The 9,188-nt window shown below is 37.8% G+C and overlaps 1 pseudogene; it reads left to right on the forward strand.

Annotated features, from left to right (window-relative positions):
• The first annotated feature begins 4,232 nt into the window (after positions 1-4,232).
• LOC102832146 lies at positions 4,233-4,813 on the forward strand (annotated as a pseudogene).
• The last annotated feature ends 4,375 nt before the right edge of the window (positions 4,814-9,188 follow it).

Here is a 9,188-nt window from a genome sequence, read left to right on the forward strand (position 1 = left end):
ACTTGGCCTGAGACAACATCCTAGTTCTCAGAAAAAAAAAAAAAAAATGTTTTAAAGATGTACAAAGGAGACTCAAGAGGCTTCTTGGACATCAAACCACTCTTACAAAACATTTTGATGAGTCAAATGTGAACGAATTAGATACATAGAGGCCAGTTTTTTTCTTGACTAATATGATCTTGAGAACAAGCAGCGATGGTTGGGATGGAACAGAAAGGTGGGGAAGGCCTGAGAAAACATGTATGGAGACTTGCTGATCACAAAGTAATGTAAAGATTTCTGGAAACATGAATACAACCAGAGCAGGATTCGCTCACAATGCCTTTGTTCCAGCAGGAACCCTGAGAACCACATCTGCTTCAATTGTTCTTTAATATTTCATCAAGGAAACTCTTTTATCAGGGCCCCTGAATTACATTTCTGCATCTTAATGGATGCTTCAACTGTTTTATTTATTTATTTATTTCAGAATCAGAACTTTCTATGATCCTTTTGCTACTTAGTAAATGTTAATATAATCAGACCTAAAATTCAGAAGATGAACCCTGGTAGACCTGTGGGTTAAGCATTGAACTGTAAACAAAAAGTTGGTGGTGATTCAAACTACTAATCATAGCCATGGTAACACTGTGGGGCAGTTCTGCTTTGTCCTGTGGTGTTACTATGAGCTAAAATCTGCACTATGGCAGTTTTGTTTTTGTTGTTTTTCAAATAGAATTCAGAAGATGTGAATAGGAATATCAGAGAGGGCTTTCTGTAGAAGAGGATGTTTACATTGAGATTTTAAAGATAACAAAATTTATCCATGAAATAGAAATATGGTCAAATCAACAGAAAATGATGCCTCAAAATAAGGTGCTTGTGTTGGGTGCTGTTGAGTTGACTTTCACGTCCTAGCAGTACCATATGACAGAGTAGAACTGCCCCATCAAGTTTTTCTGACTAATTTTTATAGCAGCACATCATGAGAGTTTTCTTCCTTAGAGTCTCTGGTGAATTCAAATTGCCCACACTTCTTTTAACAGCTGAAAGTTTAACCATTGTATATTATATCCAGGGAAGTGCAAATCGTCTAGATTGTTAAGATGTCAAAATTGAGAGAATGTGGAAAGATTGTTAAGCAGGACTCAAACATTGGCAGTCTTTGGATGGTGAGTGTTGTTGTTGTTAAGAGCCGTTGAATCAGTTCTGACTTATGGTGACACTGGTAGGGTTTTTGTGCTATCCTTGCAGTTCAAATCGACCTTGTGGTCCATTGCTTATGCTACAGTGCTAACTGTAATTTGGAGACTAGAATAGATGAGGTAAGACAGAGGCAGGACAAATAATGGAATGAAGTTGCAGAATTCCAGGAAAGAGCTGATGAAGGCCTGAACAAATGAAGACCAAATAGTTACTGCACCAAGAGCTAGAAAACATGGAGAAGAGATCTAGAACCTTCTAATAAGCAGAGTCCTCAACACCGATTTTGGATCTGGAGTTCTTCGTTCAAATTCCACTCCCATCAATTACCAGATTTGTTGTCTTGTCATGTTCCTCATCTCTCTCCCTTGGCTTCCCCATCTGTCATATGGGTATACAATAGGATCTAACTTATGGGATTGTTATGAAGTTAACGAAGTTAATATAAACAACATTTAAAATAGTGTCTGGCAAAAATTAGCCATTATATTATTGATTTCTACATATGGATGCCATGTTAAGCTCTTAACATACATCTTCTTAGTTAATCTTGAAAGTAACCCCACGAGAAAAATACAATCACCCTTATCTTATAGATGAGGCTCCTTCAGCTGGGAAATGCTATACAACTTTTCCATTGCTACAGACCTAGCAAGTAATGGAGATGGACTGTGAACCATGGGTTCCTGCTCTTAGCACCTTATTACTACTAATGAAAGTTCACACGCCCTGGCCTCTGACTGGAGAATATTTGTACTGTAAAGGAGAAATTTAGAAACAATGTAGAGTATAGGGTATCTTCTTTGGGTCCAAGAGAAAGTGTATCTAGATTTCCTCTTCATAAGAGCTGGTTTGATACAGTAGAAAGTACAGAGAATAGACTTTAGAACACCTGGGTTAACTCTCAACTTCACAATTTATGAATATTAATTTGAGAAAGTACTTACTTGAGTATGGCTAAGGATTACAAGTAAATTGATGCAAGCCCTTTGTAAATGGCAATGTTATTAGATACGTATTCTTGAATCACTCCCTTCAATGAGTAAAATGACAAAGTCAACCATGATCATGAAACCTTTCTTCTCAACCACCAAAGGAAACCATAAATGAAAACCATCCTCTTCAACATAATCGATTCTATACATTCCTAAAAGAGAATAACTTTGTAACTTTCCATCATACTACAGTTTGTGAAGTGATTCATTGTTGTTTCCTACCTCCTTTCATGGCATAAGCCCATGCTCTTTCCAGGTATGTTAAGTATATTTAAGTAGAGAAAGAAGAGCTCTGAGTTTCCTCAACTAGGATCTGCATTTCACTGGTGTTTCTTGAGTATATTCCCAAAGCACCATGAGAATTTTTAATTTGAAGATTTCATGTCAATGATAATCTGAAAATATATACATAAGCATTTTTTTGATCATCCTTATAACCTATAATTACTCCCATATTCTGAATCCTTAATAGTGCTTTTGTTTGGGGCTTATTGTGCCTACTTGCCTACTTTTAACCTGCTTTAAAGTGAAGAAAATAATGGAAGAAGGATTGCTATGGAAATGGTGAATTTCTGCCAAGTGAGGACCAAATGACATCATGTTATGGTTTTTCAGTAATTGCAACAGAGAAGAGTCATGGAAAAATTGACTGAGCTCACAACATACAGATGTATGAGCATGGTGACTGCAAAAGAACATGATCCTTAACAGTCAGGGCTGTGTTTATTTATGAGTGGTTTTCAATTTCAACAAAACAACAACATGCATTACATGAAGTAAATATTGCTAAATTGAATGCCATTGGTTTGGGTCTTTTGTCTGCATTTAATTAGTAAATCGGTTTGTGTTGTGTAGCTTAAAAGATTTATATGTACAAAGAGTTACATGTAGACTTATATTGTGCATATTTTAACTACATTATAATAAAAATCGTTTAAATCAATATTTGCATTAAACAGATACTTTGCGTTTTTTATAAAACATCTACCCAGTTCTTACATTTGAGGAACAATAAAAGAGTAAGTAATTATTGAAATCAGAAAGAATTGAGTTCAAGACCTAATTTCTCCAGCCCGTGGCTGTGTTATCTTAGATAAGTTGCTTCCATTTTCTAAACCTTAGCTCCCTCCTTCTCTAAAGTGTGTTCATTAAAATAATCACAAACACATAATCAATTCTTACTAAGTGTCAGAATGGGTCAAAGCATTGAACGTATATTAGATTTTACTGTTGAAGGAACTTATTAAGTAGATAATAATATTCACAGAGGAGGAAATGAAGACATAGAAAAACTAACTTATTTATACAGAGTTACACAGGTAATAGAATGCTGAGTGGGGTAATATAATTCCAGAACCCAGGCTTAACCACCATTGACACTGCTTTCAAACTTCCACCACAATTACTCATAAGAGTATTCTTTACGTGGCCAGTCCCTTGAATAGTATCTAACAGATTGCAAAGCTTCATATAGACTAGAACTGAATTGTAGAATTGAGTCTAGACACAATCAGTCTATGGTGGAGAGTCAAGCACTAGGTCAGTCCTGATTGTTGCACATTCCTCTCTGGAAAGAACAATCCGGCTAAGGGTCTTTCTGAGTCTGTAATACTTTACAAAAAACAGTTCCTTGAGCATTCATGTTGCTTTCCATACATTATCTCATTGAATCCTCCCCACAGACCTATGGGTGTTATACTATTATCTTTGCTTTCAGATAAGAAAAATGTATATCAGAGAAGTTAAAAAATGTATTTATTGGTTAAAGAGTTAGAGCCAGGATGGAATCTCAGTTTGCTCTGCATTGTCTGCTTGTCACCACTCTGAATCCCTTAAATGGTGATATGAGACGAATCAGCTCTTTGGTTTCGTATGTGTCTGCATTTCAATCCTGAGCTCTTGTCTCACATTCTATGCTTGTTTGCCAGCTGCTCCTTCCCCATGGGAAGAATTTATATGAATGGCACTATCTTGATTTTTAAAAACATTTTGCTGTAAAAAAAATTATCATGATGTGCTTCAGGCCCCTGCCCGCTCAGCACAGCCATCGTTGACATGTTTGGCTGCTTGGTGTTGGGCAGTTTCAAACAGCTGCACAGCTAGTGGCAGAGGATAAATTTGTTTTGACTTGCCTGATTATGAAAATATCAACCATGTTGTGGTTTTTATGCTTGGAGTAATCCTTTTTCCTAAGGGGATGGGAGGATCTGTCTATTTTTCCTATCCTGATTCAGATGGAATGCCAGTCTGGCAACACCTAGGATTTGTCATGAATGGGAAACTTAGTGCCATCTTCAAAATGTCAGGTCTTAAATCTGGGGAAGGAAGGCTCTTTTGGAGCCATGAATATTGTTTGGACTCCATCTGTTTCTCAGATTGGGATCTCAGTGGAGATACTGGGCAATTTAGCTAAGCAAACACCTATAGGAAATGCTGTCGTATCTGCAGTTGATTCAGTCACTCAGTTCACACAAATGTTGGACAACTTCTCCAATTTTCCTTCATCATTTGCCATCTCTCAGGCCCAGATGATACCTAGTCCATCTGAAATGCTTATTCTGACAAATGTGGTTCTGAAATGGTATGAACATTTTCAAAGACAACTAACACAGAACCCTCTCTGTTGTAAAACATAATGATTTGAATAAAATAATTTTCAATGGATTCTGAAATCTGTCCTGTTTTGAAGATAAGTAACTCCACTTAAAAGCATGAAGTCAAAAGAATCATGAAGTCATAAGTTTCAAAGCTACTTAATGACTGATTGTGAAGCTTAATTAAAATCTTTACAAAATGAAAATGTTTATCATTGGTGGCTTTTCCTCCTTTAAGCTTAACATATTATTTAGAGGCAATGTCTTGACTGGGATTAATTTTATTTTTACTTAAAAAAAAAAAATATATATATATATATATTCACAATAGTGTATTACATGTGATTGTATTTATAATCTTTCATTTATTTTTTTCCAGTGGTTTCCTAGAGCAGTTAACTTAAATTGGAGATCTTTCTGAAAACCATCAAATAAAAATGTTTACATATAAAAAAAGAATTATCATGACAAGTTTACATTTACAAGAATACCTTGGGGATAGGGACAAGAGTGGTTGGCAAACATACTTAGAAGGCAAGTTGTCTTTGCATAAAAATACAGTAATCTCTTTTGACCTCTTTTCTGATTAGTGGGAATTAGAATATTTGCAAGGTATCCAAAGGATTAGCTGAGTTATACATTAACAACATTCCTTCATGCCTTCATTCATCCAGTGACCAATAAGTATTTTACTGCATCTCATGTGTAATGAACTAGACTAAGATGAGTATTCAAAGGTGAATAAATATTACACGTGCTCAAGAGCATACTGGACCCTCCATGGTAGTCTATTATCTATGCTAGACAGCTGACCAGTTGACCCATGAACAACATGATTTGAACTGCTTGGGTCCACAGATATGCAGATTTTAAAATGCTGTGTGACACTATTCATCTCTGCAAGATCAGTTTATCACTACAGTAAATTGCATATTGCAATAAAAAGAAATCTCACAGTTCTCATATATTTTTCACTGTAATTAGTGCTATATTTTAAACCTTGAATACTACCATGGGACCAACATGAAGTGCCATAGTGATGCTGGATGTGTTACCAAAAAGGCAGTAAAAAGTTATGGCATCCAAGGAAAAGTTGAATTGCTTGATACGTACCAAGATTGAGGTCATAACTGGTTCCTTATCAAGTCAAGATAAATAAATGCAACATAAAGAACACTGTATTTTTTTTTTAAAAAAAGGAAGACATTTCTGTAGCTACACCAAAAGGCATGAAACCTTGCACTTTTTGCAAAGTAACTTTTTAATCTCATATTGAAAATTCAGCTTATATGCAGTACTGGTGTATGTATAACATACAAACTATATGTTAATGAACTCTGTCCTATTGCTAAGACTTCCAGTCAAAAATAAATTTTTAAGTTTCTAGAGAATCTTTTTGACACATAGGAGATTGGTATCCCTTCCCTGCATTGTTCAAGGGTCAACTGTAATGTAAAAAAAAAGTCCTTAGAAAAGAATCTCTAGTCCTTAATTGTTTCGTTCTGCTGTGCAGGGGGTCGCTATGAGTCGGTTCCGACTCGATGGCACCTGACAACAACAACAACAACAGTCCTTAATTATTGAAACCTTTAGCATTTTGTATACTACAAGTATACACATCTTACACTTTATGAGAGCAAGCCAAGATGAAGCTATATGTTTATAGGTTAAGTCGAGAAATCCAGGGGTGAAGACATTAATTAGCTTCGTTGTGCTTTGGTTTTCTTTGTTGAGATGCTTCATAGGTTATGTCCTATAGAGTGTGTCTCTTCATTTCTAGCACACAGAGTACATCTGTAGTTATCTTTTGGAGAGAGGAAATTGAAGGGTTCTAGATTTCTCTTTACAATTTTTTTTTGTAAGTATGTATGATGTTGTGGGAATGGGAGGTGGATATAGTCAAATTCATTTAATTCTGACAAACAATAAAATGGAAATGTCTATCTAATTAGATTTGATATAGGGAATAAGCAAATGTGTCAGTGAATTTGCAACCAAAGCCTTGATAGCACATGGGAAGGCCCAGATAGAGGAAAGAGGTAGAACACTTAACAAGTAATTTGGGGGCGTTAACATGGGAACCCACATTTATATATACATGTAAAATGTTTTATTGTGAATTATGTAATAGTTTACATGGGAGGACATTAGCTTTACATTCATCCTATCATATATTGTTTCATTGCCATGGTTTACAATCCCTACCATGCATCATCAGCCAACCAAAGGTTATACGCTGCAAGCCTGTCCCCTGGTCATCAGCACACAGCCCACCTCCCTCTTTGGGTCTAGAGTCCCCACCCATTCCATCTCTCTGCTTCATTGTATCTGCCTCCATCTCTGGTGTCACTGTTTCTCTGGGGACTCCGCTCTTATTCTTTGATGGTACCAGGGACCTCCACTCCTAGACTGCAAAATCAATCACTCCCCTCCTTTTACTACAAAACATCCACCTCTACATTTCCAACCCTCACATTCAGTCTGATAATAAGTACTCACTATTGTTCCACATGAGTGCAATCCTCATTTCCTTTCATCAGCCCCGCCCAGACAGATTGGATACTACTTAGTGGAGGTTCTACATTCCTCTGCGCCCACTGGGTCTAGGCTCCCTATTGAAAGCTTGTAAACCAGTCACTTCTTGCCTTTGTAGCCTTCCCTCGTCCCATTTTGGGTAGCCAATATCCAAGTTGCCCATTGCTGTCTACCCTGTGTATCAAGGGGGTGGGAATGATCCTTGCTGTAAAGATTTTTTTCCCTCTTTTCAGCTACTGCATCCATAGGTGTAGGTCAGGTTCATCAAATTGTATCAGATCTCTCTTTTTTTCCTCTTCTTTCTTCTTCTAGTCAAGTTCTGATCATACAGCCATTGAAACCAGATCAAGTGGGTATTATCTGCAAGTGTGGGTGTTCTTGTGCATATGACCTCTCTTCTTATCAGCTGGATGCTTCACTTCCCACTCTAGTCCTCTGTGACTATGTCACTGACTCTGGGCCCAGGAATCCCCAGGTCTTGCCATACTGCTGGCCAACCAGCTCTCCACCAGGTTCTCAGGATTCTATTGAATCTGGTAGGGCCTAGCTTGCATCTTCATTGCTGCTTTTCCCTCACTTCTCCTTATCGGTGACCAACGTGGTCACCAGTCAGAGTGCGTGTCTGCTCGTGTATTCCCATTGAGTCTTGGTCTTGGAAGGGGGGTTTGCCCTGAGGGGACCCTACCACTTGCCTTGATGTCGCCTGGGCAAGCAACTTTCTTTTTCTTATAGCAGTCAGTCAGATTGCTATTATTGTTTTGTAATTTTCCTGTTGGTCTTTCTTTCAAGAAGTATCTTCTGCTCTTCTAGCTGCTCCAGGCTGATCTGCTTGTTCTCTCCAGTGGAAATTTCCCACTTCAGTAGATTCTGGATAGGGTTCAGGATTCCACATATGGTGTTATGTAATGCAGAGGCTCTGCAGGAAGCCTCCTTCACTAGGCATGTTGTAGCCCAATTTATGGTATTCCAATGAGTTATAGGTAGAAGATAGACTTAAAAGCATTCTATGGTGATATTTCTGGCTATTCCTTCCTCTCCCCCTCAAGTGTCTGTTTTATAATGATATACAAAGGGAACCAAGATTCAAAAGACAGCCAAGCATCTAAACATTATTTCCCCCCTTTTGCCCATTGCAACCGTGTCTCAATCCCTGTATCCCAGAGTCCTGTTGTTCCAAGGTTGTGCATACATCATTATTTACCTCGGTCCCACTTAGCCCATGCAAACCTATCTAATTGTTTTCCCATCCGCCATGTTCTTCAATTTCACTCCCCCTTCTTGTGTATTGCCCCATCCCCAGCTTCCCTACCCTGTGCTCCACCCTCCCATCCCTCCGCTCACCACACCCCAAAACCCGGTAACCAGTAAAGAATTAGCACCCCCCCTTTTAGTATGGGTTCTTTTTCTTAGTCTTTTACAGTAGTGCTCCTATGCAGTATTTCTCTTTTGTGACTGGCTAATTTCACTCAACATAACGTAATCAAGGTTCATCCATGTTATGTGATGGCTTACAGTTTCCTTGTTGTTCTTCAAGGTAGCATAATATTCCGTTGTGTGTATGTACCACAGTTTATTTATCCATTCTTCAATTGATGGGCACTTAGACTGTCTCATCTTTTGCTATTGTAAATAGTGCTACTATGAACATTTGTGCGCATATATCTACTCATGTAATGGCTTGTATTTCTTGTGGGTAAATACCAAGTAGAGGAATTGCTAGATCATAAGGTATTTCGATTTCCAATCTTCTGAGGAACCACCATATTGCTTCACAGAAAGGTTGGATCATTTTGCAATCCCACCAGCAGTGCAGGAGTGTCCCAGTCTCTCCACATCCTTGCCAGCATTTATTATCCCCTACTTTTTTGATCTTTGCTGTTAT

This window comes from Chrysochloris asiatica, unplaced genomic scaffold (assembly GCF_000296735.1).
Source record: "Chrysochloris asiatica unplaced genomic scaffold, ChrAsi1.0 scaffold00001, whole genome shotgun sequence".
NCBI lineage: Eukaryota > Metazoa > Chordata > Mammalia > Afrosoricida > Chrysochloridae > Chrysochloris > Chrysochloris asiatica.